This window comes from Anomaloglossus baeobatrachus, chromosome 6 (assembly GCF_048569485.1).
Source record: "Anomaloglossus baeobatrachus isolate aAnoBae1 chromosome 6, aAnoBae1.hap1, whole genome shotgun sequence".
Taxonomy (NCBI): Eukaryota; Metazoa; Chordata; class Amphibia; order Anura; family Aromobatidae; genus Anomaloglossus; species Anomaloglossus baeobatrachus.
The window spans coordinates 358,954,502-358,982,344 of record NC_134358.1 but is presented as its reverse complement, the minus strand read 5'-3'; the positions used below and the strand labels follow the sequence as shown (position 1 = coordinate 358,982,344).

General features: G+C 44.5%; 1 protein-coding gene across 2 annotated transcripts in view; it reads left to right on the top strand.

Annotated features, from left to right (window-relative positions):
- The window catches only part of VWC2 (von Willebrand factor C domain containing 2), a 2,156,493-nt gene that overhangs the window by 1,028,860 nt on the left and 1,099,790 nt on the right, over positions 1 to 27,843 (top strand). The gene's annotated exons all lie outside the window — the stretch shown is intronic.

The following is a 27,843-nucleotide window of genomic DNA, read 5'->3' as shown; positions in this document are numbered from 1 at the left end:
CGTAGGTGAAAGGTGGCTCTGTGGAAAGTCTGTCTGTAGGCAAGTCAGCCATTTGCTGGTACAGTTGTTTTCCTCTCGCTTTACGACAGTGCACACAATCGTGTAGTATTCGTGCTACACGTCTCTTCATTCCAATAATCCAGAGGCCTGCAGACCGTAAAGCACCTTCTGTAATTTGCCTGCCTTTGTGTTCAGTCTTTTCATGGTGGTGTCAGATCAGCAAGACTGTAACATGGTGTTTGTTGGGAATGATGAGAGGATTTTGTTCTGCAACTCCAAGATGAGCCTGATTTAAACGACCACCAACTCTTAGTAAGCCGAAACTGTCGATGACTGGGTTTAAATTGGCGAGAGGACTTCTTAATGGAATCTGCTGTTTGTTGTATAAACACTTCCATTCTATGGCGAATGCACTCTGTTGGAGGTGGCGTATTATGAGGGACTCGCTATGGGAGATATTCTCAGCAGAAAGGGCTTTGTGGCAGACATGCCAGCGATGACAGTCTTTGGTTTTAAGGGCAGTACGACAGCATCTGGCGATATGCACTAACCTAGCGACAGTCCTGACGAGCCTCATCCAGCTGGAGAAACGTTCAAAACGTTAGCAACCGAAGTTGAAAGTTTTTTCTGCACTGGTGGCCAGGGTATTGACTTCAGCTCGGACATCTGGATCGTTGTCTGGATCTAGGATGCTGAAGGCTTCCTGGACACCTTCTTCTGACTGTCTCAGCAGAAACTCTGGACCTGTAAGCCAAGAAGAGTTAGCAAAAGAACTTATAGACATAGGTCTAGTTGCGTGATCTGCTGGATTCAGTTCAGATGGTACATAACGCCATTGTTCTGGTTTGGAGGATCTCCTGATCCTTTCAATGCGGTTACTGACGTACACATAAAATCGTCTTGATTGATTGTAGATGTAACCTAAAACGACCTTACTGTCAGTGTAGTATTGGACCTCATCTATTTCGACACACAGTTCTTGTCATATGAAGTCGGCAATTTCCACTGCCAAAACAGTGCCACAGGGTTCCAGTCTGGGAATGGTATGGTTGGGCTTCGGGGCCAGCTTCGCCTTGCCAAATACAAATCCAACGTAGTTTTGTCCGTTGGGGTCTGTCACTTTCAGGTATGCAACTGCTGCTATAGCTTCTGTGGAGGTGTCTGAGAAGATGTGCAGTTCCTTCTTTATGCTAGAGGTGAGGGAGATTTTGAGATAACATCTTGGGATGTGGATGTTGTTCAACCCACACAACGACTGTTTCCAAGCTTCCCATTTTTGCTGTTTGTCGGAAGGGAGTGGGGTATCCCAGTCCTTGACGGTTTCAGAGAATTGTCTCAGCAAGGATTTGCCTTGTATAGTGATAGGCGCCACAAATCCCAGTGGGTCGAACAAGCTGTTCACTATAGAGAGGACACCACAATTTGTGAATGGCTTGTCTGAGCAACTTACTTGAAATCCGAAGGAGTCGGCTGCAAGATCCCATCTGATGCCCAGGCTCCTCTGCACGGGTGGACTGAGTAGCCCCAAGTCAATGTCCTTGAACCCAGGGGCGTGATCACCCGACTCAAAGGCTCTCATTACAGTCAGACTATTGGAAGCAATTTTGTGTAACCTGAGTTTTGCCTGGGACAACATGCCTTGAGTCCTTTTGAGCAAATCAATGGCTTCTTCCTCGGTGGGTAGTGATTTGAGCCCATCATCTACATAAAAGTCTTTCTCAACAAAGTCTCTGGCATCTGTTCCATACTCGGACTCTCCCTCTAATGCGGTTCTCCGGAGACCATAGGTTGCAACTGCTGGTGAAGGGCTGTTTCCAAACATGTGGACCCTCATACGATATTCCACCATCTCTTTATTGGTGTCATTATCCTTGTACCACAGAAATCTGAGGAAGTTCCGGTGGTCCTCTCTGACTAGGAAACAGTGAAACATCTGTTCAATATCGGCAGTGATGGCGACAAGCTCTTTTCTGAACCTCAGCAATACTCCTACCAAGTTGTTTGTTAGGTTAGGACCTGTGAGGAGAACATCGTTAAGGGATACGCCTTCATGTTTGGCGCTGGAGTCGAAGACAACCCTGATTTGATTCGGTTTTCGTGGGTGGTATACACCGAATGAAGGCAGATACCAACACTCTTCGTTCTTCTTCAAGAATGGAGCAGGTTCTGCGTGGTTGTTGCGGAATATTTTGTCCATAAAGGCAACAATATGTTCTCTCATTTCAGGTTTGCTGCTCATAGAATGCTGAAGAGAGTTAAATCTGGTCTGAGCTTGAGCTCGGTTGTTTGGGAGTCTTACCCTGGTAGATCGGAAGGGTAATGGAGAGACCCAATGGTTGGTTTTGTCTTTAGAAAACTCACAGTCCATTATTCCGATGAATTCTCTGTCCTCTACTGACAAGGCTACTTTATCATCGTCCTTTGTTGTGAGAAAGACTGATCTTCCCAAGTTGTCGATATGCAGAGAAGAAGCGATGTCAGGTAGCTGTATTGTGTCTGGAGACTTCTCTTTCACTCCATAGTGATGAGGACATGGCTTTAAGCAGGTTGTGCGCCCATCTCCATGTACATAAGTCTTGAAGGAATCAATTTCTGATCGATCAACGCACACATTTCCTATGACTACCCATCCCAAGTCCAGTCTCTGGGCGTATGGTGCATAGTCAGGCCCATTACACTGCTGTCGCACCTTGTGTAGCCTTAGATTGTCTCTGCCGAGCAGGAATAGAATCTCTGCGTTATTGTCCAGAGGTGGGAGAACACTAGCAAGGTGTCTTAGGTGTGGTTGATGAAATGCAGCTTTTGGAGTAGGAATTTCATTCCTGTGGCTGGGTATTTGGTCACATTCAACGAGCGTTGGTAGAGGTATTTCAGTCTTCCCATTAATAGGAGAAGCAATGAATCCCTGGGCTCTTCTGCCGCTAGTCTCTATGCGACCCAAGCAGGTGTTCAAGGTGTAGGGTTCTGATGGTCCATTAATTCCGAAGGCTTCAAAGAATTTGGTTCCTGCTAGGGACCGGTTGCTTTGGTCGTCTATGATGGCATACACCTTCATTGCCTTTTCTGGATGTCCCTCGGGATAAACCTTGATGAGGCATATTCGGGCACAACATTTCTGTGTTTGGCCCTCTCCACATACCTCTGAGCATGAGCAGGAGACGGCTGTGGTGGTGTCAGTCTGATTCTTGGGCTCCCCGCCATGACTTGGAGTGGGAGTGGTGGTGACTGCAGCCGGTGTGTCTCTAGCTAGCTGGGTTGGGTGCATGGCTGAAACGTGTTTTCACTATGACACTCCTCACACTTGACGATGGATTTACAGTCCTTGGCCATGTGCTCAAGTGATGCGCAGCATTTGAAACAGATCCCAAGCTCTGTGAGGACTTTATTGCGCTCCTGTAGGGTTTTGGATCTAAACCCTCTGCACTTGTTCAGTGAATGCGGTTTTTTATGGATGGGACATTCTTGATTGAAAGACTTATCTCGTGATGAGATGGTGTTCTGTTTATCTGTGCGTGCTGCAGGTGATGGTAGCTCAGTCTTCCTGACACTCACAGTGTTCTTAATGTCTCTGCGTTTGTGTATGGCACCTTCATACCTTGATGATGATGATGTTGCAGCTGCCGAAGTGTTGAACTCTAGGAAGTCGAGGCTGGGGTCGTTCCTCATCTGGGCCTGCTCGTCAATGAACTTGCAGAACTGAATAAATGGGGGAAAGGTGACGTCATTCATTCTTTTGTACCTTGAGACTGACGTTGCCCATTTCTCCTGCAGACTGTATGGCAGCTTCACCACGATTGGGTTCACTCCATGGGCTGTATCCAGGTAGCACAGCCCAGACAGACGAGGGTCTCTTTTGGTGAGCTCCAGCTCCATGAGCAGATCACTTAGGTCTTGAAGCTTGTGGACTTCTTTAAGGTTGATCTTTGGGATGTCCTGCAGTCTCTTGAATAGGGCTTTCTCTATTGCTTCTGCACTGCCAAAGGTGCGTTCCAGTCTCTGCCATGCAGCAGCGAGACCTGTTTCTGCTTGTCCCACATAGACGGTTCTGAGGCTCTTGATACGGTTTGTAGAGCCTGGGCCCATCCACTTGATCAGGAGGTCGAGCTCCTGTTCCGCAGTGAAGTTGAGATTGGCAATGGCTGCCTTGAAAGTTGTTTTCCAGGCCCTGTAGCTCTCTGCACGATCATCGAATTTCGTGAGACTAGTGTTGATTAGCTCTCTGCTCACCATGAACCTGGCAAACTCAGACATATCTGATTTCTCACCACTTGTTGCCACGACGACTCGTGATGCCCCTGGGGCGTATGGGCTGCCTGGCGTGAATGGATGAGATGTTTCCGGGTAAAATGACGTTGCTGCAGGGTTGAGCTGTGGTTTAGCCTCTGTAGATTCTGATGACCGCTGCTTGAGCTGTGGAAGTCGGTCAGGAAACACTTGGTTGCCATCTTGCTGTGGTGGCTGTGTTTGAGAGGGCACCTTTTGGTGACTGTTATTAATTTGCTCGGGTGCTTTAGGTGGCACTGGCACTGGTAGAGGTAAGTTGGAGATTTCGGTGTTGTCGGCTTGGACGGTACTGCAAACCGGGGTTGCTACAGGTAACTGATTCAGTACATAGTCTCTTGTGCGATCAACTGGATTGCCTGCTTCCAGTGGTGGCGAGTCAGCTGGATCAGGACCTTGGATCAATGCTTGCTCAAGTAGTCTCACTTTAGCTAGCGCAACTTCCTCTTCCATCTGTGACCGAAGAATCTTTATCCGAGCCTCCGCTTCTGCCCTTTTGGCTTCTGCTTTAGCAGCTTCAGCTTTTGCATGGGCTTCTGCTTTAGCGGCTTCTGCTTTTGCAAGGGCTTCTGCTTTAGCAGCTTCTGCTTTTGCAAGGGCTTCTGCTTTAGCAGCTTCTGCTTTTCAAGGGCTTCTGCTTCTGCCCTTTTGGCTTCTTCCTCTACTTCTCTTTCTGTGAAAGAACGTCTCACCTTGGATTCCTCTGCTCTTATGCGGGTCTCTAGTATCCTGTCGCTCAGGGCTGAGCTTCTTGAGGATGATGACCCGGATGACCGAGAGGAACGTCTAGATGAGGTTGATCGGTGTGATCTGGTTTCTTGCTGGTGAGAGATACAGTGTTCGGCCTTGTCTATGGCATCTTGCACCTTGGCATCTTTTTCCTTGTCCACCTCTTCTGCCTTGCTCAGGTCTGAAAGAGCTTCATCAATTTTAAAGTCTTTTAGAAAGGTAATGTACCTTGTTGACAGTCTCTTGTATCTTTCATGAGCTGTGTTCAGCCGTTCCAGAGCGGCTTGTAAGCATGTGGCATCACCTGATGAGGATTCAAGTCTTGGCATGTAATAGGTGACTCGTTCCCACTTCCAGGTGTTCACATAGCTCATCTTTCATAGTGTGATAGTTTTCAGCGGCCTTTATCGTGGGTTTGGAAGAGCGCTTCGGTCGGACAACTTGGTCTGCTGAAAGCGTGGGCTCTGCCTCCTGGGCTTCATAATGGACAGTATCAGATTGTATTTGCTCTGTTTCAGCAGTGGGGAACTGTCCAAGGTCTTTTTCAGCCATTTTGATTTACGGTGTACTGTCTCTTTAAGAAACTTGACTTTTGAATAGGGGTCCCAAGGTGTCTTTAGTAAAACTTGGGGTTCGCAGTGCAGCGATGTGCAGTAATGAGGTATAATGTACTGCAAGTCTATAGAAGGGGTATAGCTAGAGGGAAACAGCAGGTGCATAAACTGTCCCTTTACAATGCAAGCAGAGGTGACACAGGATGTGGCAGATGGGAGAGCTTCCCCTTAGGCTTGTCCAGGCATGCACTGTGCAGGCAGACTAGTGCACAAGGCTTGTTACTAGGCAGATTACATGGGAAGTTACAGGGCTCTTAGGGATCTGTAGCCGGGGTATTGAGCTGTTAAGCAGTCTTCTGACTGTTCTGTCCCCACTTAAAGGCGATGGAAGGTGCGTAGTTGTGAGAGGTTGTGAGAATCTTACCTTCGTTTTTCCTATAGGTGAGGCAGACAGGACCAGAGCACTCCAGAGTGAAACATGCACATGCTGAGATGAAACAATGGTGGTTTATTTTCTCCAAAGGTTAGGACATGCAGAGTGCAGTAATCCAAGTACTTGGCATTGTAATTCTCAGTGATGCTTGCCTCTGAAGCTACTACGTGGTCAGAAGACTTTGCTCCTAGTAGCTCCAATCCAATATGGGAAGTTGTTCTCACAAACTCTGCTTTGAAAATGAACATCCCAGGATGTGATGCAAGAGGGTCATCAGACACTCCCATGGGCTGGACAAAAGAAACAGAGGAGCCGAAAGGTCTGACCAGTAGATGGCAGCAGAGACAAGCATGAAAAGCATTAAATAACAGTTTTAACCAAGACAAATAGAAACAGCACAGATAATAGTGCACTTATGTTCAAAGGCAGGCAACCAAAGTAAGAGCTGAAACTGGTTGACTGCAGTGCAAAATAAGATGACAAAATGCTAAATATTCAGTCATGCAAAGCAGTAGTTATTGAACCCAATATGACTTGATTGTCATTTCTAATGATGATCCCTGGAGAAGGAAAAAGCTGTGGAGAGAAAGCGCAAAATAGGGTCTTACCCCAGTATGTACGGGGTGGAGGTGGGGGGGGTGAAACTACTCATCAAATGTCGTTGTGAAAGTCACAACAACTGTAATAGCATGTAGTATTTGATCATAGGCTGCAGCCACCCAATTGGCAGATAACAGAGAACACAAGAGAGAGGGGTGTTAAATACTGCGCCAAAAGATCACTTGGACAGATGTTCAGATTAATGTATCTTGATTTTCATCCAGGTCTACGCGTTTCAGGAGCTGCTGCCCCCTTCCTCAGGACCATCAGGAAAGACAAACATCAAATCTGTCCTGGTAAAAACCAGCAACAGATAAATAGACATGATGACATCATAAAACCACCCCTTTTTTGAAAAAACGAGCGGGAAAACAACAGTGCAAAGCCGTCCAGAAAATGACGTAGTGATTGTATCTTCATGATATAAAACTAATAACACATCTGGTATAATAGGATCAGACATGACAGTGATGTTACATCTATTGAATAAAAAGGAACCATAAAATTAAAAAGACAAAAAACCACGTGTTAATTCATTGATGTGTCTAAAATATGTGTATATATATATATCCCATTGTGTATATATATGAGTGCGTGTACACTTTTCAGATGGACCTACAATAAATAGGAGACAGCCAAGGACCCACTCCTGTCAGACATTGAACAGTAACCAGATGTAAGCCTAATAAGTGGAGGCTTAAACCAGTGCAGCCACCCTTGTGTATTATACTTTGGGATGTGACAAAAAACGAAGAGAGGAAAAACACACACATTTATAGTGGGAGTAGGAGAGACACCCGTATCACAGAAGTTGTGAAAAAATCCCTGCCATTAACATGTCAGGAGAACTCCAGACCATTAGATTCTAGGGGCAGTTCACTCAAGTTCATAAGCGTGGGAATTCAATGAGTGCACCTGCGTGAGAGGTATGTATCAGGAACCTGCGGGTCAAATGAGTTCAGGACCGTGGGAACCATCCAACAGCGCATGCGTGGTTACCAAACCGCAGTGAACGTACAAGGAAGCATGTCATGTCTATTTTTATCTGTGAAATGGAGCCGCAGTAGCTGAAAAAAGCGCTGGTAATTGTTTAGTGATAAGGACACTATAGATAAGATTAAAGAGATGTGTACAGAACAGAAACCATAAGGATTGAAGGAAAACACGGGGATGGGAGAAAAACTATAACCATCTATCATATTGATTGTGATAGGTGAGGACACAAACCCCAGTCTGTGCAGTGGGATCACATAGCTAGACAAAGAACCATACCGCACCACAATGTCGGGCGGTATCAAGTGCAAGACAAAACCCTATCAAGTGAGAAAATGTCACAACCATAATTCGGTGGTGTGTAAGTAAATATACTCGATATACGAGGGGGATGTTTATGTACTAATTAAAAAAAATATATATATCTATATATATATATATATATATATATATACTTTTTTTATATAAAAAAACAAACATATTGTTGCGATAATAGAACAAAGTTAATAAAATAGACGAGAGGGGGAATAAAATAAGGGGCAACAGTTACTGTGATTATAAAGACATATGATATGAATAAAACCATGGCTCTAAAATTATATATTAATACAACAATAAAATTAATAAACGGCAATGGACCTGATGATCTAAAAAATATTAATAAAATGAACCGCTACTCAAGGTGCGGTATATATAAAAAAACATACATATAAAAAAAACACAATAAGTCATGACATAAAACTAGAAAAAAACGGATGTATCAACCTATATTGAACATAATTTCAATTAAATAGATCCCTGATCTCATTAAGACCTTGCTGTTTTAAGGTATTAAGTTTGTAGATCCAGTACGTTTCTTTTTTATTTAGAACCTCCATCCTATCAGGAATATGTAGGGGTATGTGTTCGATAAGGGTAAATTTCAACTGCATTCTTTTGTTGTGATGTAAAGTGGTGTGACGGGATAATCCATGGAGCATGAAACCCCCCTTGATGTTATGTCTGTGTGAATTAATCCTATTGTGCAAGGCTTGAATCGTTCTGCCTATATATCGTTTTTCACAATCACACTCAATTAAATAAATAACGAAATCGGATTGGCAGGTCAAAATGTCCTTGTATCCTAAAATCCGTGTCCCCCGAGGTCAAACTGGAACTGACCCTCCCATGTTGGATGGATCTGCAGCATAGGCAATTTTTTGTGTAACACTTATAGGCACCCATAGGTAAATTATTGATAGTGAGATTGAAAAAATTCCTTAGTCTGCTAGGAACCAATTGGTTCCTTAAAGTGGACGCTCTACGGAATGTGATGCCTGGATAGAGGGGTAGCACCTCTTTAAGGTATGGATCATTATGTAAAATAGACCAATGTTTTCTTAAAATACCCTTGACAGTATCCCCATCACAACTAAAAGTGGTGAGAAAATTGGAAGCAAACTTATTGTCAGTAGTATGACCTCAGGGGACACGGATTTTAGGATACAAGGACATTTGACCTGCCAATCCGATATCGTTATTTATTTAATTGAGTGTGATTGGGAAAAACGATATATAGGCAGAACGATTCAAGCCTTGCACAATAGGATTAATTCACACAGACATAACAGCAAGGTGGGTTTCATGCTCCATGGATTATCCCGTCACACCACTTTACATCACAACGAAAGAATCCAGTTGAAAGTTACCCTTATCGAACACATACCCCTACATATTCCTGATAGGATGGAGGTTCTAAATAAAAAAGAAACGTACTGGATCTACAAACTTAATACCTTAAAACCCCAAGGTCTTAATGAGATCACGGATCTATTTAATTGAAATTATGTTCAATATAGGTTGATACATCCGTTTTTTTCTAGTTTTATGTCATGACTTATTGTGTTTTTTTTATTTGTATGTTTTTTTATATATACCGCACCTTGAGTAGCGGTTCATTTTTTTAATATTTTTAGATCATCAGGTCCATTGCCGTTTATTAATTTTATTGTTGTATTAATATATAATTTTAGAGCCATGGTTTTATTCATATCATATGTCTTTATAATCACAGTAACTGTTGCCCCTTATTTTATACCCCCTCTCGTCTATTTTATTAACTTTGTTCTATTATCGCAACAATATGTTTGTTTTTGTATATAAAAAAAGTATATATATATATTTTTAATTAGTACATATACACCCCCCTCTTATATCGAGTATATTTACTTACACACCACCGAATTATGGTTGTGACATTTTCTCACTTGATAGGGTTTTGTCTTGCACTTGATACTGCCCGACAATGTGGTGCGGTATGGTTCTTTGTCTAGCTATGTGATCCCACTGCACAGACTGGGGTTTGTGTCCTCACCTATCACTATCAATATGATAGATGGTTATAGTTTTTCTCCCATCCCCGTGTTTTCCTTCAATCCTTATGGTTTCTGTTCTGTACACATCTCTTTAATCTTATCTATAGTGTCCTTATCACTAAACAATTACCAGCGCTTTTTTCAGCTACTGCGGCTCCATTTCACAGATAAAAATAGACATGACATGCTTCCTTGTACGTTCACTGCGGTTTGGTAACCACGCATGCGCTGTTGGATGGTTCCCACGGTCCTGAACTCATTTGACCCGCAGGTTCCTGATACATACCTCTCACGCAGGTGCACTCATTGAATTCCCACGCTTATGAACTTGAGTGAACTGCCCCTAGAATCTAATGGTCTGGAGTTCTCCTGACATGTTAATGGCAGGGATTTTTTCACAACTTCTGTGATACGGGTGTCTCTCCTACTCCCACTATAAATGTGTGTGTTTTTCCTCTCTTCATTTTTTGTCACATCCCAAAGTATAATACACAAGGGTGGCTGCACTGGTTTAAGCCTCCACTTATTAGGCTTACATCTGGTTACTGTTCAATGTCTGACAGGCGTGGGTTCTTTTCTGTCTCCTGTTGATTGTAGGTCCATCTGAAAAGTGTACACACACTCCACACACTCATATATATACACAATGGGATATATATATATGTATATATTCGACACATCAATGAATTGACACGTGGTTTTTTGTCTTTTTAATTTTATGATTCCTTTTTATTCAATAGATGTAACATCACTGTCATGTCTGATTCTATTATACCAGATGTGTTATTAGTTTTATATCATGAAGATACAATCACTACGTCATTTTCTGGACGGCTTTGCACTGTTGTTTTCCCGCTCGTTTTTTCAAAAAAGGGGTGGTTTTATGATGTCATCATGTCTATTTATCTGTTGCTGGTTTTTACCAGGACAGATTTGATGTTTGTCTTTCCTGACGGTCCTGAGGAAGGGGGCAGCAGCTCCTGAAATGCGTAGACCTGGATGAAAATCAAGATACATTAATCTGAACATCTGTCCAAGTGATCTTTTGGCGCAGTATTTAACACCCCTCTCTCTTGTGTTCTCTGTTATCTAATGATATTCCCTGTCCTTAGATACATCAATCAAGTAATACACATAGTCAGCTTTGACTCTGTAGTCTCTACCTCCTTGACTAGACAGAATAAATTAGCATATTTAAACATGGAGAAGATGCAACGGCATGATGAAGATGATGAAGTCACATTGTTCAGTTGAACCAAAGATTATTTGTTCACTTAACACAAAAAGTTGGTGTATCCAGGGTACAATGTTCAAAAAGGTAACTAATTGTAGGAATGCCGTACAGTATATTTTACACTATGAAATATATTGAATATGGATATGAAGGTTATTATAACAATTCTAACAATAAACTTCTATTATGAATGCAAATAAACAGCTACCAATTGCAATGGTGTCTGATAACTTAATTTTTAGTACTTCAGAGTTCGTTGGGTGGTCGTTACTCTGGTTGCCTTTGTCTTCTGAAGCATGGTCCTGGTTCCCTCTTTACTGTAATATATACTTCAGATCATAGCACACACAATTGTCCACATTACTGTATCTGGTCTTGCAGTCATCTAGTTTTTGTTTGTCTAGTCAGTTGCTCATTTCGATTCCTCTGCTTAGCCACTCCTCTCGATTTTTCTGGTCAGCTGGTCATCTTGATTACTCTGCTCAGCCATTCCTCTCGATTTCTCTGGTCAGCTGGTCCTCTCGATTCCTCTTCTCAGCAGCTCCTCTCGAATTCTCTAGTCAGCTTGTCCTCTCGATTCATCTGCTCAGCCACCCCTCTCGATTTCGCTGGTCAGCTGATCCTCTCAATTCTCCTGCTCAGCCGCTCATCTTGATTTCTTTGCTCAGCCACTCCTCTCGATTTCTCTGGTCAGCTGGTCCTCTCAATTCTCCTGCTCAGCCGCTCATCTCGATTTCTCTGCTCAGTCGCTCCTCTCGATTTCTCTGGTCAGCTGGTCCACTCAATTCTCCTTCTCAGCCGCTCATCTTGATTTCTCTGCTCAGCCGCTCCTTTTGATTTCTCTTGTCAGCTGGTCATCTCAATTCTTCTGGTCAGCTGCTCCTCTTGATTCCTCTGCAGGCTTCTCATCTTTTAATCATTCCTTTCTACTTATGGCTGAGGCCCCACTTGATTGGTTTGTTTCATGTTGATGATTGTGGCTATAAGTCATGTTTTTTGTTTCCTCCTGAGGCTTCAAATTTAACACGAAATTGGGATCACTTCCTCTTAAAGTTTGTGGACTGAGGCAAGCCTATAGAATACTTTATTATTATTGATTACAATTATCAGCCTCTTCACATTTTCCTACTTATTTTAGTTTAGAGCGTCGTTCTATAGTTAAGCCTGCTTTACACGTTACGATTAAGCATACAATATCGTATGCGATCGTAACTGCCCCCATCGTATGTGCAGCACGTTCAATTTGTTGAACGTGTTGCACAAACGATTATTTGCTGTCACACGTGCTTACCCTTCCATACGACCTCGATGTGGGCGGTGAACGTCCACTTCCTTTAGTGGGAGGGACGTTCGGCGTCACATCGACGTCACGCGGCAGCCGGCCAATAGAAGCCGAGGGGTGGAGATGAGTGGGACATAAACATCCTGCCCACCTCCTTCCTTCCGCATTGCCGGTGGGAGCCGCGGGACGCACGTAAGATCTATTCATCGTTCCCGGGGTGTCACAGACTGCGATGTATGCTACCTCGGGAACATTGAACAACCTCACGTTCAATTTTTAGCAATTGAACGACGTGCATGCGATGAACGTTTTACAGTTCAATCGCAATCGCACGTAGCTGTCACACGCTACAATATAACTTACGATGCCGGATGTGCGTCATTTACGACATAATCCCGCCGACACATCGTAAGATATATTGTAGTGTGTAAAGCCCGCTTAACATTAGTTTTTAGGATGATGCTCCCAAAGGTAATAATTAAGTATTAATTATCCCTTTATTGTTTTTTTTACATAGCAATTGCATTAATATATTACAATTGTTTGTTAATTATATAAACAAAAGGGGAGGGGTAAAGGTAGTAAATCGATTAAGTTGTGTTAATGGTTCATTTTATAAATAGAGGAAGGGAGAGTGGAAGAATGAGGTAAGATGGAGAAGGATAAGGGTTGGGGGAGGTGGTTAACATAAATGATCCTTGATGGAACATGACTGTAACAATTTATCTAATTAACTTTACCATATAGGCTTGTTTTCTATTCTTATTGTTTTACTAGTGACGAGCCTTTACTCCCAAGCAATTTTCTGTTGTTAGTTTTTATTACTTCCTCCCTTTCTTCAAAGTGCCATACCTTTTTTTATTTTTCTGTCAGTATAGCCATATGAGGGCTTGTTTTTTGCAGTACAAGTTTTACTTTTAAACATTGACAAATCCACAGGGCCAGATGGCATTCATCCACAGATATCGAGAGAACTGAGCTCAGTAATCGACAGACTGCTGTATCTCATCTTTTTAGACTCGCTTGTAACAGGGTTGGTGACTCAGGATTAGAGGATTGCTGATGTGGTACCGATATTTAAGAAAGGTTAGAGGGTGGATCCAGGCAAATACCATCCAGTAAGCTTGACATCAGTAGTAGAGATGAGCGAGCCTCTGAAGGCTCGAGTTCGGTTCGGTTCGGTTTGTCAAATGGAGGCCCCATTCGAGAACCGTTCGACGAACCGTTCGACGAACCTCTCGAACCCCATTGAAAACAATGGGAGGCAAACACAAACACATAAAAAAATTATACATGTACACATACAGTTAATAAACATTGCCATAACACTTACAGGTCCCCGCGACACATCCTGCACTCTGTCTCCCGCCGCTTTTCCTTCCGATAATCGCTGCATCCTCCCGGTAACCAGCACTGATGATAGGACCTATTGTGACGTCAAAATAGCATGTGACCAGTCACGTGTCTATTATCTCATTGGCTACAGACTGGTCACATGGCTAGATGTCATTGCTAGGTCCTGTCAGTGCATCTGTCCGGTACACGGTGATCGTTCCAGCTTGTCCGTGTACCGGCAAAATGCTCTGGCACATGGTTGACTCCCCGTTCCTGCATGTGTGCACTCTTTACAAAGTCAGCCCACATGCAGGGACTAGCCGGTAAATAGCGGCACCGGGAATCACGTGATTGGAGCACCGTTGCTACGCTAACCCGTCTGTCAGCGGTGGCGTCACCGCTTACAGCACGCAGCTGCTACTCACTCACTGAGTGAATAGACTGCACAGGAAGCAGCAGCGTTTTCCTCCCATGCAGTGCTGTCTGATGTAGCAGAGCTGAATGGGTTGAAAGAGAAAGAAGACAGAAGAGCAGGATCGTGGAGGGCTGACAGGGAGTAGCAAACATGGAGTCTCTAAGTGTGTCTGTGTATTTATTTCTATTAAATTATTTTTTCTCTCTGTGGTATCTTTTTTTTAACCCTTTATTGGAGATTCTTAATGGCCGGATCAAACTTGCCTGACATTAAGAATCTCTGGCTTAACACTAGCTAGTAAAACAAAGCTAGTATTAACTCATTATTACCCAGCAAGCCACCCGGCTTCAGGGCTGCTGGAAGAGTTAGATACAGTCCAAGATGACGGCGCTTCTATGAAAGCGCCATTTTCTGGGGCGGCTGCAGACTGAAATTTGCAGTAGAGGCGCCCAGAAAGCTCGGGCCAACCTGTGCTGCAGATTCCAATCCACAGCTGCTTAGTTGCACCTGGCTGGACACAAAAATGGGGCGAAGCCTTTGTCGATTTTTTTTTAATTATTTCATGAAATTTATGAAATAATTAAAAAAAGGGCTTCCCTATTTTTTTAGTTCCCAGCCGGGTACAAATAGGCAGCTAGTGGTTGGGGGGCAGCCGTACCTGCCTGTTGTACCTGGCTAGCATACAGAAATATGGCGAAGCACACGTCATTTTTTTGGGGGGCAAAAACTCCTTCATACAGTCCTTGATGGAGTATGCTGAGCCTTGTAGTTCTGCAGCTGCTGTCTGCTCTCCTGCATACACTAGTGAATGGAGCATGCTGAGCCTTGTAGTTCTGCACCTGCTGTCTGCTCTCCTGCATACACTAGTGAATGGAGCATGCTGAGCCTTGTTGTTCTGCAGCTGCTGTCTGCTCTCCAGCATACACTAGTGAATAGAGCATGCTGAGCCTTGTAGTTCTGCAGCTGCTGTCTGCTCTCCTCCATACAGACAGACAGCAGCTGCAGAACTACAAGGCTCAGCTTACTCTATCCAGGACTGTATGCAGGAGTTTTTTACCCCCCAAAAAAATTACGTGGGCTTCGCCATGTTTTTATATGCTAGCCAGGTACAGCAGGCAGCTGCGGGCTGCCCCCAAACCCCAGCTGCCTATTTGTACCCGGCTGTGAACCAAAAATATAGGGAAGCCCTTTTTTTTTTAATTATTCCATAAATTTCATGAAATAATTAAAAAAAAATGACGTGGGCTTCGCCCAATTTTTCTGTCCAGCCAGGTGCAACTAGGCAGCTGGGGATTAGAATCCGCAGCTCAGGGTGCCCAAGCTTTCTGGGCACGCCTGCTGCGAATTGCAGTCCACAGCCGCCCCAGAAAATGGCGCTTTCATAGAAGTGCTATCTTCTGGCGCTGTATCCAACTCTTCTAGCTGCCCTGGTGACGGGTGGCTCGCTGGGTAATAATGGGGTTAGGGCTAGCTGTATATTATCAACTGGCCCTAAGCCCGAAATTCATGGTGTCCCGCCAATATTAGACATGGCCACCATGAATTTCTAGTACAGATAAAAAAAAACAAAACACAGAAAAATATGTTTATTATAAATAAAACACAACACAATTAGTGACTCCATCTTTATTGAAATTAATAACCCCCCTCCACAGTAATCTTGGGTCAAGGGTCCCGCGCCGTCCAATCTGGATCCAATATCATCTGATCGGTTTGCTGGAAGGCAAAGCGATCAGATGATGTGTCAGGTTCAAGGGCCTGAATCACATGACACAGCAGCTGATTGTATAAACAGCTTTTATACAATCAGGTGATGCATCAGTGCAAAAATACCCCAAAAAACTACACACTTCTGTGCAGACTCCTGTCCGACAGCATTAGCTGATTGTTTAGCCAGCCGGGGGGTAAAAAGCTGGCCTCACCGCTCGACTTATATTGTCAGCTGTTTCCGTCAGGTGACCACATCAGCTGATCATCGCCAGGCCTGAGAGAGAGAGAGAAAGAAGAGAGAGAGAAGATAGAGAAAAGAGAGAAAAGAGAGAATAAAGAAAGAGAGAGAGAGAGAAGAGAGAGAGAAAGAGAGAGAAGAGAGAGAGAAAGAGAGAGAGAGAATGCAGCCTCATTCTGTGAAGCGGCTCATGGATGCTATCCGGCTGCTCCCCTCTGTGCATAATTAAAATAATAATATTTTATAATTAATTATAAATAAAGAATAATTATTAATTCATTTAAAATAAAAACAATCTTTACCGACACAGTCAGGACTTGAACTCATAAAGATATGCTGCTTAGGCGAGCGCTCTATCCATGCAGCCACTGGTGCCAATGAGGAATGTAGTCATATTTTGTTATCTTGAGGTCTGCTAAGCAGACTGAAGTCTAAGGTGACAGCGTGATTCTCTTCATGCGCTACGTGGAGAGGACACAGAGCACTCGTGTTCTGCAGCAGAGCTGACAGTGTCGTGTGGATTACTTCAGACCTGGAGGGGTATTTGAGGATTATAATAAAATGTTAAAGAGGATTTTTTTGTCTTTTATTCCAAGTAAAGGATTTTTTGATGTGTGTGTTTCTTTACTTTCACTTATAGTTTAATCATGGAAGGTATCTCGGGGAGACGCCTGTCATGATTAACCACGTTATTACCTCAATTGCCACCGCACCAGGGCAATTTGGGATGAGCTGGGGGGAGTCCCGGTACTGTCGTATCTAATGGATGCAGCAATTTTGGGCGGCTGCTGGGTGATATTGTTAGGGTTGTGGGCTCCCGATAACGTGGTGCTCTCCATCCTGACAATACCAGCCTCCAGCCATGTGGCTTTATCCTGGCTGGTACGAAATATGGGGGGAACCGCATTTTTTTTTTTATTATTTATTTATTTTACTGCACGATATAGACCCGCCCGCCGGCGGCTGTGATTGGTTGCAGTGAGACAGCTGTCTCTCATCGTGGGGGCGTGTTTGACTGCAACCAATCATGGGCGCCGGTGTGCGGGGAAAGCGCGGAATAACTGATTGAATAATGAAGCGGCAGCCATTTTCAAAAGAGGAAAAGACGCCGCAGATTTGTGACAGCGTGCAGCGAGGCGCCCATGATCGGTGAGTAGGAAAGAGAGAGGGATTATGCTGGGGACGCAGGATGCATGCAGACAGCAACGTGTGCACATAGTCTTACTGTGAAAAGCCACATTGTTGGTGCTCGAACCGTTCTCGAGCGTAACTCGAACTGTCAAGCTTTTAGCAAAAAGCTTGAGTTTGTCGAACGTCTCGAACACCCCCCAAAATCACTCGAACATGAAATTGGGGAACCTCGAGCTTCAAACATTGCTCCTCTCTAATCAGTAGTATGCAAAGTTTGTGATGACATGCAAAAATATATTAGAGAGAATAATATAATAACTGACAGACAGCATGGATTCATGAAAGATAAGTCGTGTCTAACCATCCTTTTGGGGTTCTATGAGGGGGTAAGTGCAAACCTGGATATTGGTAATGCAGCTGATGTGATTTATTTGGACTTTGCGAAGGCATTTGATACTGTACCACATAATAGCCTTATACTAAAGCTCCAGAAGCAGGGACTAGGAGAAACTATATGCAACTGGGTAAGGAATTGGCTAAAAGATATTAAACAAAGAATAGTCATAAATGGTATATTCTCTAAATGGGCTATAGTCAGCAGTGGGGTGTAGCAGGGATCTGTGCTAGGACCGATTCTTTTTAATCTCTTTATTAATGACCTTGTGGATGGGATTGATAGTAAAGTGTCAGTCTTTGCTGATGACATAAAACTATGTAGGATATTAAAAACTGACCTTGATAGTACAATATTAGAAAACGATCTGGATAAGATGTCAGAATGGGCAGATACTTGGCAAATGAGATTGAATGTTGATAAATGTAAAGTAATGCACCTAGGACGGAGTAATCCTATAGCTGCATATACATTAAATGGAAGTAAATTCTGGACTACAGAACAAGAGAAGGACTTGGGTATTCTTATTACAAATAAGCTGAGTAGCAGCTCTCAATGTCAGGCAGCAGCTGCTAAAGCAAACAAGATTTTAGGGTGTATAAAAATAGAGAGTAGATCCCGTGATCCCAACGTCTTGTTACCCCTCTATAAATCACTTGAAAGGCCACATCTAGAACATATGATTCATATTTTAAAAAAGACATTTAGAAGTTAGAGTCCATTCAAAGGTATGCAGCTAAAATATTGCAAGGAATGGATGGCCTTCCATATAATGAAAGGTTGAAAACGTTAGATATGTTTAGCTTAGAAAAAAGACATCTCAGAGGAGATGTCATTTATATTTATAAATACATGTGTGGTCAATATAAAGGACTGGCACATGACTTATTTCTTCCAAAGACAATACAAAGGATCAGGGGGCATACTCTGTGAGTGGAAGGAAGGTGATTCTGGCAGCTAACTAGGAAAGGGTTCTTTACAGTTATTATTATTTATTATTATTATTATTTATTTATAGAGCACCATTAATTCCATGGTGCTGTACATGAGAAGGGGGTTACATACAAAATACGTATACAAGTTACAGTAGACAGACTAGTACAGAGGGAAGAGGGCCCTACCCTTGCGGGCTTACATTCTATAGGATTATGGGGAGGAGACAATAGGTGGGGTGTAGGTCAGGCGGCAGCTCCGCACGGTGGTCGGGCGGCAGCGAGTTCATTGTAGATTGTAGGCATTTCTGAACAGGTGCGTTTTCAGGTTCCGTTTGAAGTTTGCAAGGGTAGGGGATAGTCTGACGTGTTGAGGCAGCGAGTTCCAGGAGACTGGGGATGCTCGGAAGAAGTCTTGGAGTCGGTTGCGTGAGGAGCGAATGAGAGAGGAGGAGAGGAGGAGATCTTGGGAGGACCGGAGGTGACGTGTTGGAGTGTAGTGGGAGAGTAGTTCGGAGATGTACGGAGGGGAAAGATTATGCACAGCTTTGTAGGTCAGTGTTAGAAGTTTGAATTGGATACGGTGGAAGATTGGAAGCCAGTGGAGGGACATGCAGAGGGGAGAAGCGGGGTGGTATTGAGGAGAGAGGTGGATAAGTCGGGCAGCAGAGTTAAGGATGGACTGGAGAGGGGCGAGCGTGTTGGCAGGGAGGCCACAGAGGAGGATGTTACAGTAGTCGAGGCGGGAGATTATGAGGGCATGCACTAGCATTTTAGTAGATTGCAAATTGAGGAAAGGGCGGATTCTGGAAATATTTTTGAGTTGAAGACGGCAGGAGGTGGTGAGGGACTGGATGTGTGGTATGAAGGATAAGGCAGAGTCAAAGGTCACTCCGAGGCAGCGAACTTTGGGTACTGGCGAGAGCGTGGTGTTATTTATTGTAATAGATAGATCAGGTGGAGAGTGTAGGTGAGACGGAGGAAAGATGATTAGTTCAGTTTTGGCCACATTGAGCTTTAGGAAGCGAGAGGAGAAGAAGGAGGATATAGCAGATAGACATTTCGGGATTTTGGACAGCAGAGATGTGGCATCTGGGCCAGAGAGGTAGATCTGGGTGTCGTCGGCATATAGGTGGTATTGGAAGCCATGGGACTTTATGAGTTGTCCCAGGCCAAATGTGTAGATAGAGAAAAGTAGGGGTCCTAGGACAGAGCCTTGAGGGACGCCAACAGAGAGATGGTGGGATGAAGAGGTTGTGTGAGAGTGGGAGACACTGAAAGTGCGATTTGAGAGGTATGAAGAGATCCAAGAGAGGGCAAGATCTCTGACACCAAGGGAAGAGAGGGTCTGTAATAGGAGGGAGTGGTCAACGGTATCGAAGGCTGAGGACAGGTCTAGGAGTAGGAGTATAGAGAAGTGCTTGTTCGCTTTGGCAGTAAGCAAGTCATTTGTGATTTTAGTCAGGGCAGTTTCGGTAGAGTGATGTGGACGGAAGCCGGACTGTAGGTTGTCAAAGAGAGCGTTAGAGGAGAGGTGGGAGGAAAGTTCAGCATGGACATGCTGTTCCAGGAGTTTTGAGGCAAGTGGGAGTAGTGATATGGGGCGATAGCTGGTAGTAGAGGTTGGATCGAGGGAAGGTTTCTTTAGGATAGGTGTGACTGTTGCATGTTTAAAGGCAGAGGGGAAGGTTCCAGTCGTTAAAGATAGGTTGAAGAGGTGGGTTAAGGCTGGAGTAAGGATGGTGGTGAGGTTGGGAAGGAGGTGGGATGGCATGGGGTCAAGTGCGCAGGTGGTGAGGTGCGCTTTTGAGAGAAGACGTGCAAGCTCTCCTTCGGTGATGGTGGGGAGGAAGTTTATGGGAGAGGGGCAGTGGTCAGCTACATGAAGGGGTTGTGGTGGCTGAGCAGAGAAGACTTGCCTTATTAGGTCGATTTTTTCTTGGAAATAGGTGGCAAAGTCTTCTGCAGAAATGAGGGAGGTTGGAGGGGGCAGTGGTGGGCGAAGGAGGGAGTTGAAAGTGTTGAATAACTGTTTGGGGTTGTGTGTTAGAGAGGATATGAGGTTTCTGAAGTAATCGTGTTTAGCGGAGGTGAGGACTGAGCGAAATGTGTGAATTGCATTTTTGAATGTGGTGAAGTCTTCCTGGGAGTGCGTTTTCTTCCACCGCCGCTCTGCAGCCCTAGACCTTTGCCGAAGTTTTTTAGTGAGGCTGTTGTGCCAGGGCTGTCTATTGATTCGTCTCACTCTGCCATGCACAAGGGGAGCGACTGAATCAATAGCTGATGTGAGGGTGGTGTTGTAGAAGGTGGTGGCGCTGTCTGTGTCGTGGAGGGACGATATGGAGGACAGTGGGAGGATAGAGTCGGCGAGGGTGTGCATGTTGAGGTGTGCAAGGTTTCTGCGGGGATGTGCTAGGTGCTGGACAGGGGGGGTAGGTGAGGAGGACAGGGCTGAAAAGGTCAGAAGATGGTGGTCAGATAGGGGGAGGGGGGAAGTTGTGAAGTCAGAAAGGGGACAGAGGCGGGTGAAGGTAAGGTCTAGTGTGTGTCCATCTTTGTGGGTGGCAGAGGTGGACCACTGAGTTAAGCCAAACGACGAAGCAAGGGAGAGGAGTTTGGAAGCAGCTTGTTGGCGAGTGTCAGTGGGGATGTTGAAGTCACCCATGATGATGGTGGGAATGTCAGCAGAGAGAAAGTGTAGAAGCCAGGCAGAAAAGTGGTCGAGGAAGGCAGTGGTGGCGCCCGGGGGTCTGTATATGACAGCCACTTGGAGGTTGGAGGGAGAATAGAGTCGGACAGAGTGCACTTCAAAGGAAGGCAGGTCGAGGGAGGGTAGAGGTGGGATTGGATTAAAGCTGCAGTTGTTAGAAAGAAGGAGGCCCACTCCTCCACCTTGTCTATTGCCAGGGCGAGGAGTGTGGGAGAAGTGCAGGCCACCGTAGCATAGTGCAGCTGGGGAGGCAGAGTTGGATGGTGTCAGCCATGTTTCGGTGATGCCCAGAAAGGATAGATTGCTGGAGGTAAAGAGATCATGAATGATGTGCAGTTTATTACACACTGAACGGGCATTCCAGAGCGCTCCTGAGAGAGGGGGCGGCGGAGTCGGTGAGAGGGGAATAGTTTTTATGTTGGATAGATTGCGGTAGTTACTATTATGTGGAGAGTGGTGGGTGGGTGATAAAGAGGGGTGTACCATCCATGGGGGGCCAGGATTGGGGGCTATGTCGCCAGCAGTGAGAAGGAGTAGAGAAAGGGAGAGCAGGTGGGAGAAGGAGAGTGGACGGCATGGTCTGCGCGATATTAGGAGCGATCTGAGGTTCAGGAATAGGTCAGCGGATGAGGACAGATGAGAAGGCAGGAGGGACGAGGAGATGAATATTTGCTTAGAGGGTGCTGGGGTGTGGGGATAGCGAAGGAGAGTGAGGAGGAGAGGGGCAAAGACTGTGAGGGCATAGGTGAACATGGTGGGAGTAGTGTGGTAAGTATATGATTTAACAAGTAAGTTGTGTCAGTGGGAAACTTGGTTAGAAAGAGCTGAAGTTTACCTTCTGGTCATGTCTGGTTCATTTCTGGTATATTTCTGACAGTTAGAGCAGTCAGACTGTGGAATGCCCTACCACAAGAGGTAGTAATGGCAGATATTATAACAGCTTTTAAAAAAGAGCTGGATGATTTCCTCAGTATACACAATATTCTTGGTTATAAATGACTTAATGACAAAATGTATAATTGGTGGAGGAAGGTTGAAGTAGATGGACCTATGTCTTTTTTCAACCTAGTAACTATGTAACTATGTAACAACATAATTCATTCTGCCCCATATTGTACTGGAAAAAAGGGAGAAAAATCCAAGTGCTGTGAAATTGCAAAAATAGTGCAATTACACAATTGTTTGGCTTTTTTTTTCATTTACCATGTTCACTATTTGGTAAAACTGACCTGGCATTATGATTCCCCACATCAATACGAGTTTGTAGATACCAAACATGTACAGTTTCTCTTTTATTTAAGTGGTGATAAAAAATTCAGAAATTTGTAAAAAAAAAAAAGAATTGTGCTTTAGTCGCCATTTTCTGTGACCCATAGCATTTTCATTTTTCAGGATCTGGGGCTCATTGATGGCTTTTTTTTGTGACTTGAGCTGACGTTTCTAATCATTCTGTTTTTGAATAGATGCAACTTTTTGATAACCTGTCATTATATTTTATTATAATGGTGAGGCGACCAAAAAAACCCCGTAATTCTGCCGTTTTAATTTATTTTCTCACTATGCCGTGTACCAATCCAATTAATTCATTTCATATTTTGATAGATTGGGCACTTATGAAAGTGGCAATACCAAATAGTAAACAGTATTTTTTATTGTTATTATTATTATTATTGTTTATTTTCAATGGGGCAAACGGGGGGTAATTTGAACTTTTAGTTTTTTGGGTTTTTTTATTTCTTTATATCTTTTTTTACCTTTCTTTAATGATTTTACTAGGCCCTCTAGGAGACTTTATACCTGTACACTCCAATCGCTTCTCCTGATCAGAGAGATGCTGAAGCATAAGTAGAAATGCTGTTTTACTGTGAGTGTCGGCACTCTGCCGCCATTCACAGGAAACATGTCATGACAGTGACAGGGGTCATCCATTGACCCCACGCTGCCATGGCAACATTGGTACCCTGTGATCATGTCATGGAACCGCTGATACTGGCGGGCAACAGCGCAATCCTCGCCGGACTGCATTAGATCAGCCGACATGTGCGGGGAATAATACAGGCTCACCAGCCAAAGCCCACATTAAAAGGACTGACACAGCCAAGGACATACAGGTACGTCCATTGTTGGGAAGAGGTTAATAATGGTTTGTTAGAGGCTTCATCCTGGTGGGATTTTTTTTGTACCAACAGGATTAATTATTCTAATATTTTTTTAATACAATATTTATGATGGAAAATTGTATTCAAATATGCTAGGCAGCAAGCCTTTTTCTATAATTTCTGTCATAAGAGAAGGTTTAATTGTTTCCATTTAGATGTGATAAGAATTTTTATAGCTAATAGGATATGTATGGTAATAAGTCTAATTTTGGGGGGTAGATCATCACTATCCAAAAACAGAAGAGCAAGTTGTGGGGATAAGATAAATGTATACTCTGTTCTTTTCTGAATTTTTTTTATTTTGGACAATTCCAGAAAATGTATAGGATATCATTCGTTTGGTCACAATTAGGGATGAGCGAGTATACTCGTTACTACTCGGTACTCGCCGAGTAGTACAATATTAGAGCTACTCGTTACTTTGCAAGAGACAGAAAAAAATCCAGCACTCGTGTCCAGAAAATATATTAAAACTTGCTTTTTTATTCAATATTCATGGTAAAATGGAAATGGACCATATCCACAAGGTATAAAAAATCCCCATAAAGATGAGATAGGATGACAGGGTACGCGTTTCGAGCTACATGCTCTTAATCTCAATCCAATCCAATCCAAGAATTTTTATAGCTAATAGGATATGTATGGTAATAAGTCTAATTTTGGGGGGTAGATCATCACTATCCAAAAACAGAAGAGCAAGTTGTGGGGATAAGATAAATGTATACTCTGTTCTTTTCTGAATTTTTTTTATTTTGGACAATTCCAGAAAATGTATAGGATATCACTCGTTTGGTCACAATTAGGGATGAGCGAGTATACTCGTTACTACTCGGTACTCGCCGAGTAGTACAATATTAGAGCTACTCGTTACTTTGCAAGTATCCTTGTAATTACTCATTAGGAGTAGCGAGTCCAATGTCAGTCAATGGGAAATATGAGTAATTGTCTGCTGGACCCTACAAAGCGGTCTGGGGGCTGAGTAAAAGGCTGAAATGGATGCATGATTGTTTAAAAGCCGGGCGGTAAAAAGCCACTGCTTTTTTTAAGCAATAAGCTGACACACGCTCCCCGCCCGGGTCCTTCACTCCCTGGTGCTGCACTCCTCGCTGGACGGTGCTTTGTTCCCCTCTCCCTGGTGCTGAGCTCCCCGCCTGTTCCTAACTTAGGATCGGGCAGGGAGGCGGCGGGGGAGCGAAGCACCGGGCATCAGGGAGGGAATCACTAGGCAGGAGAGAGAGGCAGCGGGGAGAGAAGCATCGGACGGGAAAGCCGTCGGTGAAGTCTCTCTCTCTGTCTGTCGGTCTCTCTCTCTGTCTGTCGGTTGGTCAGTCTCTCTCTCTCTCTGTCGGTCTCTCTCTCTCTGTCTGTTGGTCGGTCTCTCTCTCTGTCAGTCTCTTTCTCTCTCTCTGTCAGTCTGTCGGTCGGTCTCTCCCTCTCACCCCCTCTCTCATACTCACCGATCACTAACACGGCGCTGCACGCTATCACACTGCTCCGGCGGCTTCTCCTGCTTTTGAAAATGCCGGCCGCTCATTATTCCATCTCGTATTCACTGCTTCCCCCGCCCACCAATGTCTATGATTGGTTACAGTCAGACGCGCCCCAACACTGAGTGACAGCTCTCTCACTGCAACCAATCACAGCCGCCAGTGGGCGGGTCTATATCGTGCAGTAAAATAAAGAAATAAATAATTAAAAAAAAAGGTGTGCGGTCCCCCCCAATTTTGATAGTCAGCCAAGATAAAACAGACAGCTGGGGTTTGTTATTCTCTCCCTGGGGAGACATGGCACACATAGTTGTTGCCCCCCCAGAGTAAAAATAGCAACCTTCAGCTGCCTCATATTTGGCGCATCCATTAGATGCGCCATATCTGGCATTTACCCGGCTTGTCCAGCTGCCCTGGTGCGTTGGCAAACTGGGTAATAAGCGGTTAATGTCACTTGAATTTTTCCAGGTGACATTAAGCCCTGAATTAATAAAGTTCAGCTTTGCTTGAAACCGGACTTTATTAATTCACTTGCAGTAAAGTAAAATAACACCTTTATTCAAAATGAAACACAGACAACAAACTTTCATTCAAATTAAATCAGACAAACCCTCATTTACCATTTTATTAAATCCCCCAAATCCCTCCGAAGTTGTCCAATACGAGGTCCCATGCAGTCATCAGCTCAGCTCTATGTTAGTGACAGTAGAGAGTAGTAGTAGTAATACTCTCTCTACCACCGCTAACAACAGAATGATGCGGGGATTAAGCAGGTCTGACAGTGTGTCGGGCACTGCCCAACACAGTTTAGCATTGGCATGGAGCCGCAGAATGAAAGCTCTGACATCATCGTTCTGATAACAGAGGGCTTCAGAGCTGTCATTCTGTGCTGGTTCTCGCTCTGAGCGGCAGCTTCATGTCACTGCTAAGTATAAGGACTAGATACAGCAGAGACGGTGTTGGACCTCAGTTGTGGATTTACGTCGGAGCTGGGTATGTTTGGGGTTAATAAATGGGTTAAAGAATGTGTCTGTGTGTTTTATTGTAAATAAAGGATTTCTATGTGTATGTGTGTTTTATTATCTATTTAATTACAGGATTGGTAATATGGAGGTCTCATCAGAACCTAAATATTACCAATGAAGGGCTTAAGTACAGGTGTCAATAATCACCTGTCATTAACCCCTTCAATTACCCCGATTGCCACTGCACCAGGGCAATTGGGATGAACCGGGAAAAACGCCAGATATGGTGCATACAATGGATGCTCCAAATCTTGGGTGGCTGCCAGTTGCTATTCTTACCCTGGGGGGCAATAACTATGTGCGCCCCAGGGGGAAAATACCAACCTCCAGCTGCCTGTTTTATCTTGGCTGACTATCAAAATTGGAGGAGACCGCATGCCTTTTTTTAAAATTTTTTATTTATTTTACTGCACGATATAGACCCGCTCACCGGCGGCTGTGATTGGTTGCAGTAAAACAGCTGTCACTCAGCTTGAAGGCGTGTCTGACTGCAACCAATCAAAGGTGTCGATGGGCACGGGAAGCAATGAATACAAGATGTAATAATAAGTGGCTGTCATTTTCAAAAGCAGGAGAAGCCGCCGGAGCAGTGTGACAGCTCTACAGCACCGTGCCGGTGATCGGTGAGTATGAGAGAGGGTGTGCGAGGGAGAGACCGACCGACAGAGAGAGAGAGACACCAACAGAGAGAGAGACAGACCAACAGACTGAGAGAGAGAGAGACCGACAGAGAGAGGGAGACCAACCAACAGACAGAGAGAGACCGACAGAGAGAGAGAGAGACCGACCGACAGACAGAGAGATAGACTTCACCAACGGCTTTCCCATCCGATGCTTCCCTCCCCGCTGCCTTGCTCCCCCCTGGTGCTTCCCTCCCTGCTGCCCAGTGCTTCATTACCCCAATGCCTCCCCGCCCGATCCTAAGTTAGGACCAGGCGAGGAGCGCAGCACCAGGGAGCGGGGAGTGAAGGACCCGGGCGGGGAGCGTGCATCAGCTGATTGCTTAAAAAAGCCGGCAGCTTTTAACCGCCCGGCTTTTAAACTATCACGCATCCATTTCAGCCTTTTACTCAACCTCCAGACTGCTTTGTAGGGTCCAGTAGACAATTACTCACATTTCCCATTGACTTGCACTAGACTCGCTACTAGAGATGAGCGATGTTCGAATTAAACTGTTCACCAATTTCAAATTCGAGTGGTTTTTGGCGGTGTTCGAGTCGTTCGACGAACTCTTACGATTTTCTTCATGTTCGACCGTTCGACTTACCGTTCAATAACGGTTTGATCACCAAAAGTGTGGCTTTTCATAGTAAGGCTATGTGTGCACGTTGTGAATTTGCATGCATATTGCGTCCCCAGCACAATCCCTCTCTCTTTCCTACTCACCGAACACCAGCGCGGCGCTGCACGGCTGTCACAAAGCTCCGGCGGCTTTTCCTCTTTTGAAAATGGCTGCCGCTCATTATTCAATCTGGTATTCCCTGCTTTCCCCGCCCACCGGCGCCCATGATTGGCTGCAGTCAGACATGCCCCCACGCTGAGTGACAGCTGTCTCACTGCAACCAATCACAGCCGCCGACAGGCGTGTCTATATCGTGCAGTAAAATAAATAAATAAAAAATGTTTAAAAAAAACCTGCGGTTCCCCCCAATTTTGATACCAGCCAAGATAAAGCCACATGGCTGGAGGCTGGTATTGTCAGGATGGGGAGCGCCACGTTAGGAAAACCCACCACCCTAACAATATCAGCCAGAAGCCGCCCGGAATTGCCGCACCATTAGATGTGGCAATCCTGGAACTCTACCCGGCTCATCCCGAATTGCCCTGGTGCGGTGGCAATCGGGGTA